A 12,937-nucleotide genomic window follows, 5' to 3' on the forward strand; every position below is an offset into this window, starting at 1 on the left:
ACAAGGCACTAAGTTGTTTCTATACACTGATACTGCTTTTTCTTTTGTGATTTAGCACTTAAGGCTTAAGTTGGAAACAGGCGTCCACTGACGAATATGTGACTTGTCTGTTATGCGCATTGAGTGGGCTGTGAAAACCTAGGCAGGGGGAGTTTCAAGCCAGAAGAAGCTACCGACAAATGGACTTGTCCTCATTTTAGGCGCGGACACCGAGGGGGGGGCGGGGGACACCGGGAGAGGCACTCCAAGGTTCCGGGTGTGTAGGGGCAGGGGTTGAATTTAACCTTGCTGGGGACCTCGGGCGGGTAGGGGGTCTGGGGGTGTGGGGTGGGGCGGAGCAGGCAGGGAGTCCCTCCCTACCCTGGCTTAGTCATCTGAGATGTAAAGTCTGCTGAAGATGGGCAGACATCTTGAGTTGTCCAAGGTAGGGGAATCGGAGCCACTGTGGCTACTGCTGGAACTGCTCAGGTAGCCCTCGTGGTCTGAGAGCGAATCCTGAGGGCTGGGGGCTACTCGGACATGGGCCGGAAGAGGAAGGCGGTCGGGGAGCCGCCGCCCGGCAGCCCCATGCTAGGGGCAAAGAGGTTCTCCAGCTCCTGGCTGGCGAAGGCGAAGGGGTTATTGTGCCGTCCAGCAGGGTAGGTGAGCCCAGGAGGTCATCGGCGCTCAGGATGGGGGGTGGGGTGATGGACGTGGGGCTGTCCAGCAACCCAGAGGCGGCGGCGCCGGGAAACCCAGCAAAGCTAAAGCTATGCTGGAGGCGGGGGCGGTCGGCGGAGAGGTCCCAGCCCCGGCCAGGGCGCGGCGCTCCCCAGCGCTGTGGATGAAGTGGCAGCCGGCCCGTAGGGGCAGAAGCCGATGGTGTGGAAGGTGCGGCACAGCTCCGTCTTGTACCTGGGGCGGCGGGTCAGGCTGCGCAGCTCGTGGATGCCTGCTGGCACTTGACCCCGTACTTACAGGCGCCGTTCTCCTCGAAGGGGCGGCACAGCTCCGTCTTGTAGCGGCTCGAGTTGACCGGGCCGCTCCCGGGCTGCTTCTGCGCCGGCAGCAGTCGCTCGCCCCCTTCGGAGAAGGAGCGGTCTTGGAAGCTGCTGTCCCGGGAGCTCAGGGCCGCGGCCGGCTCGCCCTTGAGGCTGCTAAGGAGTTGGTTCTGGTGGAATTTGGAGCTAGGTAGGATGACCGAGTGCCTCCGGGGGAAGCCCCCGCTGGCAGGGGTGCCCACTGCCTTTTTGTCCAGCAGGCAACCCGCGGTGCTGGGAGCACTGTAGTTGATCATCCTGTTACCCTTGCATAAAATTTCGCTCAGGTCGAAGATGGTGGCAGACACAAGGGTGGTGGTCATCCTGAGAGCTCGCACGGGGGACAGAGGCGAGGGTCTGGTGCGTGGGAAGGTCTCGGTGCGGGGAAGGCGCAGCCGCAGGCTCTGAGGTCTGGACTCCCACGGGCCTGCTCCCAGCGCCCCTCGCCTGTCTCACTCTCCCTAAATGTGGATTTCTTGCCAACAATGTAGTTTGTCTTGCTTTTTATCTACTGTGACAATTTCTGTATTTTAATTCTTGTATTTAGAACATTGATGTGTAAAGTGATTATTGATATAGTTATATTAATAACTACCATATTTATTTTTCTATTTCTTGTCATTGTTCTTTATTACTATTTTGTCTAATATACTTGTCTGTATTTTATGGTCTCATTTGAGCATTTTACACTTTCATTTTTTCTTCCTTTTTTTTTTTTTTTTTTTTTTTTTTGGACAGGCAGAGTTAAAGAGAGAGAGACAGAGAGAAAGGTCTTCCTTCCTTTGGTTCACCCCCCCAAATGGCCACCACGGCTGGCGCGCTGCGCAGATCTGAAGCCAGGAGCCAGGTGCTTCTTCCTGGTCTCCCATGCGGGTGCAGGGCCCAAGCACTTGGACCGTCTTCCACTGCCATCCTGGGCAACAGCAGAGAGCTGGACTGGAAGAGGAGCAACCAGGACAGAATCCGGCACCCCAACCAGGGCTAGAACCCCGAGTGCCGGCGCCGTAGGCGGAGGATTAGCCTAGTGAGCCATGGCGCCGGCATTTTTTCTTCCTCTTTAGCATATTATACTTTTTAATTTCTTTAATATAGGTGCTGTAGAGTTTGCAGTAAGCATTTACATGTAATTTAAATCCATTTTGTGAATAACACTATGCCACTTGACACATAGTGGAGGCTACTTCATGATTTCAATATATTCCTAATTCCATCCTCCAATTCCTTCTATCATTCTCTCATCTATACGTGTGTGTATAGACATGCATAATGAATAAAATTAGCCCATTTCAGAGTAAGTATAAAGTTTTTTCTTATTCTTTCTCTAGCGTTCCTTTTCTCTTTATGTCCATTTGAATTTCTGACTGCTTTCCTTCTCTAGGAAGAATCTCCTTTAATAGTTCTCACAAGCCAGATCTCCTAGAAACAAATTCCCTTACTTTTTGTTTGAGAAAGTTTCTGTTTCTCCTTCATTATTGAAGGATACTTTCACAGGGTATAGAATTCTAGTTTGGTTGTTTTCCTTCAACACTTGAAATATTTCACTTCACTCTTGAAGAGAGGTTAGATGTAACTTTTATTCCATATGGTTTGTTACTTAAGGTTTCTCTTTCCTCTGTAGTTTTCCAAGGTTTTTTCCTGGGTATTTGGTTTTTTGTGGGGCTTGAATACGATATGTGGCCAAGGTGTATTTTGTTTACATTCATCCCACTCAGTATTCCTAGATGTGTGGTTTGGTGTCTGATGTGGATTTGGACAAGTTCTCTGTCATTGTTTTTTCAAACATTTCTTCTTTCCAACTTTTTTCCTTCTGATATTCTTATTACATGTAAGTCACACTTTTTGTAGTCCCCTCAGTTCTTGGATAGTCTTGTTTTGTTTGTTGAGGTTTTTTTCCTTATTTTTGGGAAGTTTCTACTGAAATATCCTAAAGCTTGCAGATTCATTCTTCAGCCATGTCCAGTCTGCTAAAGAGCACATCAAAGGTGTTATTCCTTTGCATTGCTTTGTTTTGATCTCTATCATTTCTTTTTAATGCTTTCTTATAATTTCTCTGTTTTTGTAATTATCTATCTGTTCTTGAGTGTTGTGTATTTTTTTCTATTGAAGTCCTTGTCACAGTCTTTTTTTTTTTATAAGTTCTGTTCTTACAATTCCAACATTCCTCCTATATATGACTCTGGTTCTGATGCTTTTTAGTCTCCTTAAATTGTGACTTTTGCCCTTTAGTAAGCCTTGTAATTATCTTTGAAAGGTAAGCATGTTGTACTGGGTAAAAGGAATTACGGTAAATAGGCCTGTAGTAGTAAGGTCTAAGGGTAGGAGAACCAGTCTATAGTTGAATGATTAGCATTCAGTCTCTTGAAGAGCTGATACCCCTGGATTGAATTTCACCAGTGCCTCTCAGTACCCCCCCACACACACCTTTATGTCGGACAGAATGACTAGAGGGGCTGCAGTTATGCATTTCCTTTCCATATGTGGATAGCTAGAAGGTGTTGGAATTAGGCATTTCCCTATCCCCAGGTAGGTCAAGCTCTAATACAGTTCTAACAGGCTAGGCTTTGATGAAATAAGTTCTCCTGAGGGTAGAGCATGTTAAGAATAGAATGCTCTGCAGTATTTCAGAATTGTTGGTTTCCCCATCTTCTAGCCATCGGCATTGATATTCACTGCCTGTTTTTCTGCCACATTCCCTGGGAAGATCTGGTAGAGCTCCTAGAGGTAAAACTCACAAAGGTTTGTGGACCACCACATGGTTGGGTGGCCCAGGAATTTTTGCTCACAGTTGTCCACACTGAGGCTCCAGCAACTAGTCAGTTACAGTTGAGGCTTTGCAATCCTGGCACTGTCAGAATTTTCTGCTCTAGCAAGTTGAGTTTCTCTGTATCTGTCACTGCAATTTTGTGGGGAGTGAATCATGTTGTGACGGTGCTTTTCTGACAAATTTAAGATGAACAACAGATTGGCTGGCCTTTCAAATTATTCAGCTTTTGACTTGTTAGGACAGGGTGGTGACTTTTAAGTTCCTTCATGTGCTGTACCAGAAATTGGAACTTAGGTTTTTTGAAAGCATGAATCACAGCTTACTCATCTCTTTACATCCCCTTATGGAATTTGCATCATGCCTCTCAAATAGTTGGTTCTCAATGTGTGCTTTACCTAAACTTCTCTGTCATCATTTCAAATGTTGAAAATCCCTGATGGTTTGTTTGTTCTCTTTTTTGTTGTTGTTGTTTATCTGTTTTAAAGTGTGATACCTACACTGTTAACAGGTTTTGACCTAGAATCTACAGTTCAAATATGTAAGTAGCATTTGTCCCAGCTTTAATCAAGGTAACTATCCCTTATCTCATATTTATAACCCAAAGCCCACCTTCTTTCAGGTATATGGTAAGCAGAGGCAGCGTTTCATGTGCACTTGAGACATTACCTTGGCAGAACTTCAAATTTTCTGTTCTCTAAATTTAAGTGCTGCTTGCTCTACTTCTTATATTGACATATTAAGAACTTGAACTCTGGAACTACTTCTTTTTTGATGCTAGTGTATTTACCTTGGCCCCAGAAGGATTTATCAGAAAATCCATTGTTCTTTTTATTGCCTAATATCTTAATCTTCCCCCCCCCAATGTAATTGTCCATGTCTCCTTACAGCATTCAGTGGTTTCAATCAGCTTTGCTCAGGGAATGCAAATGGTTGATGGGAATGTCAGCATAGAGAAAGAAAGATGTTAAATTGATGTTATGACCAACTCCTTTATTCAATTTAAACCCTAATTTCTCCACTCTCTAGCTTGGTTTATTGACTTGACATCTTCCCCGTGGTTCCAGCATCCCATATGGGCACTGGTTCCTGTCCCTGCTGCTCCTATTCCAATCCAGCTCCCTGCTATGGCCTGGGAAAGCAGTGGAAGATGTCCCAAAGTCTTGGGCTCATGCACCCATGTGGTTGACTGGAAGAAGCTCCTAGCTCCTGGCTTCAGATCAGCCCATCTCTGGCTGTTGTGGCCATTTGCAGACTGAACCAGCAGATGGAAGATCTTTTTCTCTCTCTCTCCCTTTCTCTCTCTCTCTTTGTCTGTAACTCTGCCTCTCAAATAAATAAATAAATCTTTAAAATAAAAGAGAGATCTTCTATCTGCTGCTTGACTTCTTGACTCCCCAAGTGGTGACAGGAGCCAGGAGCTTTTTCCAAGTTTCCCACATGAGTGTAGGAGCCAAAGTACTTGGGCCACCTTTTGCCACTTTTCCAGGCACATTAACAGGGAGTTTAATTGCAAGTGGAGCAGCCTGGGCTCAAACCGGCACTGATGTAGGATGCCAGAGCAGCAGGTGGAGGTTTAACCTACTGCATCACAGGATTGACCCCAAGATGTTCAATTTAGCATGGGAGGTAGAGTGTTTTGTGATAGGGCGAAGTGCAGCCGAAGGATCTAGGGGGTCTTGCACCTATAGTTTTGGATCTCTGTGGTGTTTTCCTGCTGAAGTATTACTCTTCTTCATTCTTCATGATACTCGAGTGGGTCAAACACTCCCACATGCCCAGCACTACACTTGATCTTATCCAAAAGGTGGAGAAGTGATGTGCCCGTACACCTCTTCACACACTCTTCCCAAATATAAAAGTGTTTTTTGTGGAGAGAGCAATAGAAATCTATGATAAACAAATATATTTCCCTAAATTGACAGAAACTGAACATTCTCATGCCCACAACTGTCCTGCTACCAAGTCACACTGAGAAGTCAATGTCGTATGAGGAAGGGGTTCACACTATGCTGTTTACAGAAAATAAGGCAACTCCCTGGCTCTCTTGGCATCACCTTGAAATCATGCTTTTCTATAGCTTATGCCATTTCACATTCGAAGTAAAGAGCATAACCTACAATAATATCTGGGAATTAAAAGAGAAGTTATATTCTATTTTTTTGAGAAATTTAAAAAAACTTTGTTTTTGTTCAAGTAACTCTTCCAGCAGTGGAGGTGGGGTAATTCTTCTGATTGCTGTTTAAAATCTGCTGGAAATGATTAAGAAAAACTTTCAGTTGTATAATTTTGTAATGTATATAATATTACAAAAGTGTTCTACCTTATTTTGACTCTTACTTAAACGATTTTATTTGGGACCAAAACCATTTCAGTAAATTTTTATTTCTGTTTTATAAGCACTTCGTTGGATGACTATCTTCATAAATTTTAAATAACATCTGCTTCCTACTGTTCTAGCAATTAGTGGTCTAGCTGTCTAATTTGAATGCAGTTTGATTTTTCTTGAATAAATACTTTAGTGGAGCCATTCTTTACTATGTTAGTAATTTTCTTATGCCCTAAGTAAATAGCCACTCCTTCCCTTGCAAGACCAAAAGATTGGGTAGTCTTGATAATATAGTCCTATTACAACTTAAATTCAAGAGTAATTTTGGCATCCAGATTGCCATTTTTGTTAACAGTACTGCACGAGTCTTGCATAAGGACATGGGTTGGCAACCTCACATTTTAGTTACCTGCCAAAAATGAAAATCCTAAATACCATGTTGATATTCTTAGTAAATGTGTTTGAGTCCTATGCTCCAGCCTTACTTGAGGTATTTGGTGTTCCCAGAATAAAGACTGCTTATGTCTTCACTTCTTTCACATGCTGTTCCCCTAGCCCAGGTGACACAATTTAGCTCTCAGTACCACTCTTTGTTTGCTTTCATACCTGGATAACTTCTGGTTTTTCAAATTTCAGCTCTCTGTCAAATCCTTTGCGATCTTTTGTCAATTCTGACTTCTTCAAATCTGGATTGAATACCTACCTTCATTAATTCTTACACATAACTATCTATGTAGGCATACAGTTTTTATAAATCATTGTCCTAAATTGTGATCCTGTTGATATATGCCATTTATCTCCATATTTCCAGGAAATAGTACATGATCAATTCATGTTTAAGGACCTTCTATGAGTATTGCTTGGAGATACTCATTTGAGTATTCATTTTGGTTTATTTATTTATTTATTTATTTTGATAGGCAAAGTGGACGGTGAGAGAGAGAGAGACAGAGAGAAAGATCTTCCTTTTACTGTTGGTTCACCCTCCAATGGCCGCTGCCACCAGTGCGCTGCCGCTGGCACACCGTGCTGATCTGAAGCCAGGAGCCAGGTGCCTCTCCTGATCTCCCATGTGGGTGCAGGGCCCAAGGATCTGGGCCATCCTCTACTGCACTCCTGGGCCACAGCAGAGAGCTAAACTGGAAGAGGAGCAACCGGGACAGAACCGGCACCCCGACCAGGACTAGAAATTTTTGTACCTGGATGATATATTCTGATATTATTTTTATATTAAATTACTCACAAATCCTAAGGAAGGAACTTTTAATTTCATAATATTTTCAGATCTTGGGGCCGGCGCCGTATTTCACTTGGTTAATCCTCTGCTTGCGGCACTGGCATCCCATATGGGTGCTGGGTTTCAGTCCCAGTTGTTCCTCTTCCAGTTCAGCTCTCTGCTGTGGCCCGGGTGCTTGGACCCCTGTGCCTGCATGGGAGACAAGGAGGAAGCACCTGGCTAGATTGGCATAGCTCTGGCCGTAGTGACCATTTGGGGAGTGAACCAACAGAAGGAAGACCTTTCTCTCTGTCTCTCTCTCTCACTAACTCTATCTGTCAAAAATTTTTTTAAAAAATTTTCAGATTTTATTGTGAAACTGTTGTTATTTAATGACAGACATTGGCAATTATTGGTCATTTATTAAATGTTAGACTTGCAGCTAGGTACTTAGTGTATTTCTTCATTTAATGCTTCTGATCTTTTCAGATTGGTTTTATCTTTATTATATTTTTGAACTAGACACTAAAAAATGGTAAGTAATTTACTCCATTTCTTATCTGGTTATTGTTAGACCAGGTTTTGGATTCTTGGTCTATCTATTGTTTAGAACTCACTTTTTTGTACTATGTATGTTGTCTTTCTATAGATGTATATGGAAATGCTTATGAAAATGTTTAGTGTTGATGCAGTGCTTATGAAGGGTTACTGTAAGGACATTTTCTTTTATGAAAATAGTACCAAAAGAGTGATTCAGAGAATGTTTGGCTCAATGACCTAGTCTTTATTGCCCAATTTGTCATAAATTACTAGTTAATCTTAAAAATGTTTTATATTGAGTGCAAATATAAAATAACAGGCTTAGCATTTTCAAAAATGCATTGGTGTGGCCGGCGCCTCGGCTCACTAGGCTAATCCTCCACCTTGCGGCGCCGGCACATCAGGTTCTAGCCCTGGTCAGGGTGCCGGATTCTGTCCCGGTTGCCCCTCTTCCAGGCCAGCTCTCTGCTGTGGCCCAGGAGTGCAGGGGAGGATGGCCCAAGTACTTGGGCCCTGCATCCCATGGGAGATCAGGATAAGTACCTGGCTCCTGCCATCAGATCTGCGCAGTGCACTGCCGTGGTGGCCATTGGAGGGTGAACCAACAGTAAAAGGAAGACCTTTCTCTCTGTCTCTCTCTCACTGTCCACTCTGCCTGTCAAAAAAAAAAAAAAAAGAAAGAAAGAAAGAAAGAAAGAAAGAAAGAAAGAAAGAAAGAAAGAAAGAAAGAAAAGAAAGAAAAAAATGCATTGGTGTAAAAACAAAGCCTCCCTGGTTACATTGAGAATTAAAACAAAATTAATAACAATCCATGAACTAGAAACAAAATTATGTTTGAGATCACATACACCAAAATCAATGCATGCAAAGCCATGAAGACAGAACTTTGTGTTGTCTTTTTTTTTTAAAAAACTCTTGTGTTATTATAATATCAGTTTTGAATTCCTTTAAAATGTGATACCATGCTTCTGTACAATGTCCAAGATACAGGGTCTGGTTTGCACATTTGTGCCAAGTCTCTTCCCAGAGCTGCAAAACAATTAGTTTCTGTCATCAGGGGGTTAAAGAAGCAGTTTTCTTCCTTTTTTTTTTTTTTTTTTTTTTTTTTTGACAGGCAGAGTGGACAGTGAAAGACAGACAAAGAGAAAGGTCTTCCTTTTGCCATTGGTTCACCCTCCAATGGCTGCTGCAGCCAGCGCACTGCGGCCGGAGCACCGCGCTGATCTGAAGGCAGGAGCCAGGTGCTTCTCCTGGTCTCCCATGGGGTGCAGGGCTCAAGCACTTGGGCCATCCTCCACTGCACTCCCGGGGCCATAGCAGAGAGCTGGCCTGGAAGAGGGGCAACTGGGACAGAATCCAGCAGCCCAATCAGGACTAGAACCTGGTGTGCCAGTGCCGCAAGGTGGAGGATTAACCTATTGAGTTGGGGCACCGGCCCCCTGGGCTTTTGAGAGACTTTTTTTCCCTAAAAGATCAGGGAAATACATCAGAAGAGATTATTCACATTTGCCCCAGTGCTACTCAAGCTGTTTGTTTTTTCTCTCTCAACTATAGAAGCTTTGTCTATTCTCCTCTTATCAAAGAAATTGAAGAACTGCACCTGTGTGCTGCCACCGCTGCTGCTGTGCTTTGATCCTCCCCCACCTGTATTCATCAGGTTTTAACTTGAGTTCAAAGCTCAGCTGAATTTGGTGGTCCTTCTTAAGTCTTTGTGGACATTTGTCAATTTTATAAAACTGCTACAGAATTCAATAGACTTCTGCATTCTTGGCAAGGTTTCACCTCTGAGAAATCTGAGATAAGAATAGAACAGCATGGAAAAAGAGAAAAACTTTTGTGGAAATGTGATGCTTGCTTAGTTTGCTCTGCTCAGTAATGGTAAGAATTTGTCAAGTTACATTAAACACAAAATTCTCTTTGGGACTACTTTTATTTTTCTGAGGATAAGTTTTCTTAATAAGGAAATAATTACCTATTAATTTTACTTAGAATTTAATATAGACTGAGTAGATATATTCCAAAGATGAAAAAATGAAATCTACTTTTTATAGATGCCATAGCAAGAATAGAGACATGATTTTGTCTAATATTTTATAAAATCATAGATTCTAAGAAGAAAACAAGTGGAATTTTAAACCAAAGGCAATTTTGGCATAATGAAGCTTTTTAATCTATAATCAATCATATTTATGACAAACAGGCAAGCTTTAGCTTAGAAAGGGCATACTTGTACCTTAATATACCTCAGAAAAATAGACTGTGGCCATCATTTTTAATCATGTCAAGAGCCTCAGGTGCTCTCTGAGGTCATACGTAAGAGTGTTGTTAAATTAACAACAGGAGTCCTGTACACTAACTCCCCATGCAAGATCTCTGTCCTCAGTGAGTTGTATTATGAAAGTTAAAACTAGTTATGAAAGTGTAAAACTAGTTCTCAGTTTGTGTGTGTGTGCAAATTGTTGAACTCTTTACTTAGTATAGAGTTGGTCTTTTGTGTACAAAGTTAATTGAAAATGAATCTTAATGGCGAATGGGACTGGGAAGGGGAGAGAGGGGAGGAGGAAGGGTAGGAGTGTGGGTTGGAGGGTAGGTATGGTGGGAAGAATAACTATATTCCTAAAGTTGTACTTATGAAATTTGTATTCCTTAAAAAATAAATTAAAAAATACTGAAAATCTATAAAAGCAGAGTTTATTACCTAAGTTTATTGATAAGAAAATACAAATTCACCAAGGTCACTGAATTTGTATTACTAAATCAACTCATTAATTTACTATTTAATTCATTTAATAGACATATTTTTAAAATTTTTATTCAGAGGGAGCGTGAGAGAGAGAGATAAGTCAATAAATCCCATTTACTGGTTTACTCTCCAAATGCCTGCAAAAGGCAGAGCCTGCTTGATGCCAGGAGCCAGTAACTCAATCTAGGTCTTCCAGATGAGTGTCAAGGATCCAAGTGCTTGAGCCACCATCTCCCTCCCAGTTATGCATTGGCAGAAAGCTGGAGTCAGGAGTCAAAGTTGAGAATTGAATTTAGGCATTGCAATACAGGGTGTGGGGACCTTAACCAGTGTCTTAACCATTTATTAGTCTAAATGCCCACTCTTTAATAAATATTTAGTTCAAATATAAACAAGGAAACAAAAGGTACTAAGAGAAAAATAGAAAAGCAGAAAATAGAGAAAATAACTAAAAACCTGGAAAAATAGTAATATTAAAGATTAAATATTATATCCTGGGGCCGGTGCTGTGGCGCAGTGAGTTAACACCCTGGCCTAAAGTGCTAGAATCTCATAGGGGCACCAGTTCGAGACCTGGCTGCTCCACTTCTGATCCAGCTCTCTGCTGTGGCATGGGAAAGCAGTAAAAGATGGCCCAAGTCCTTGGGCCCCTGCACCTGTGTGGGAGACCTAGAGGAAGCTCCTGGCTCCTACTTCAGATCGACGCAGCTCTGGCTGTTGCAGCCAATTGGGGAGTGAACCATCAGATGGAAGACCTCTCTCTCTCTCTCTCTCTCTGCCTCTCCTCTCTCTGTGTAACTCTGACTTTCAAATAAATAAATACATCTTTAAACAAATAAATAAATATTATATCCTTCCTACATATTGGTACATGAACTTCTTTAGTCATAAGGAAAGACTAACTGGAGAAAAGTAATATTGAATAAGAATTTTCCTCCTTCAAACATTATATGTTAAATATCTATCATTTTCCTAACATTATTGGGTATTACGAATATAAAATAAACACTACATTCTTTATGTAAAGTATTCATAGCCTAGTGGGGGAGAAAAATCAATACTATTAAAATAATATGAAAGCTGAATTGTCATGGGGTAGCTGGGTTCAGGTTTTTCTTTTAGATGCAGATAGAAATTCCAGGACAAGACATAGGTAGACGTTAACAAAGAAATGAGATTTTTTGCATGCACAGTCACAGCCATGTTATTTTTGGTCAGCTCTAGTTCTGAGTAGTAGTTTCACAGAAGCTGTGGTTTTCTACTTCGTGGTGTTTGGGTGTTGTAGACAGGGCTGCAGGGTGGAGTCTGGAGACCTTAGTACATCCTTGCCTATAATGCAAATTTATTTAGAGCCTTAGTTAATTAATCTTGGAGATAAGAAAAGGCTTCATAGAGGAGCAGTGATTGAAACTTTAAAAATGGGAAATATTTTTGCCAAGAGATGTCACCATTACCCAATTGGTTAAGGCCAAAGGTAGACCAAATGCGTAGGTTATATCTGCAGTATCCACGAAAGAAGTTCCAGTGGATTGATTCCTAAGGCATTATTGGTCTATTTGCACTGGTAGTTCATGGCTGAAGAATTTGTAAAGCAAAGGAACAACCATTGATACAAGGCTAAATACAAAAGAGGAAAAAAAGAGGACATATTGGTGCTTCAAATCTAGAAGAGGCTATGTCAATTCCTACTGGATAGGGAGATGTGGACAGGGAGATGTTCCATACAGAAAGACCAGTATTTGCAAATACACACTTTATAACACGGGGGGAAACACAATTTACACCTCAGTTAGAGATTCCACTTGCACAAATGTAGAGAGGAAGATTAGAGAACAATTTGAAATTGCAGCCAAAGAGGTTTTGAAAGGACTAGTGTGCTACATGGAGTTTTGCGCTGAACATATAGCTGATGAAGAATCCCTGAAGGGTAAATATTGTCAGTTTGAATTTCAGAAGAAACACGCTGAAACTTGTCTTGAGGTAATGGGTCATGGAGACTTGGTAGGATGCTACTGCAGTAGTGCAGAAAAATGCAGGTGAAGAGCTGGACTAGAAGCAAGGGAGACAAGGGAGAAAGGGAACTATGCATATTCTAGAAACAGCTGGCTTTGGAGACCTGTCAGATAAGTGTGGTGATCCAAAAGTAGAATCAAAAATAAGTGTTTGACTTCTTGGTAGACAGAAACCAGATGAAAAGAACAGGCTAAATGGGAGAAATTTGAGTTCAGGTCAAGGAACTGGGAAAAGAGCACAAATGATCTGAAAGTTTCAGTTTTTTGTGAATTACATCTGAGGAATCTGGAGAATTGGTCCCTATGATTTTGGTAAT

General features: G+C 41.9%; 1 pseudogene; it reads right to left on the bottom strand.

The window, feature by feature from the left end:
* Nucleotides 1-366: 366 nt before the first annotated feature.
* Nucleotides 367-1,357, bottom strand: LOC100344625 (mRNA decay activator protein ZFP36L1 pseudogene; annotated as a pseudogene).
* Nucleotides 1,358-12,937: the final 11,580 nt, after the last annotated feature.

This window comes from Oryctolagus cuniculus, chromosome 19 (assembly GCF_964237555.1).
Source record: "Oryctolagus cuniculus chromosome 19, mOryCun1.1, whole genome shotgun sequence".
Lineage (NCBI taxonomy): Eukaryota > Metazoa > Chordata > Mammalia > Lagomorpha > Leporidae > Oryctolagus > Oryctolagus cuniculus.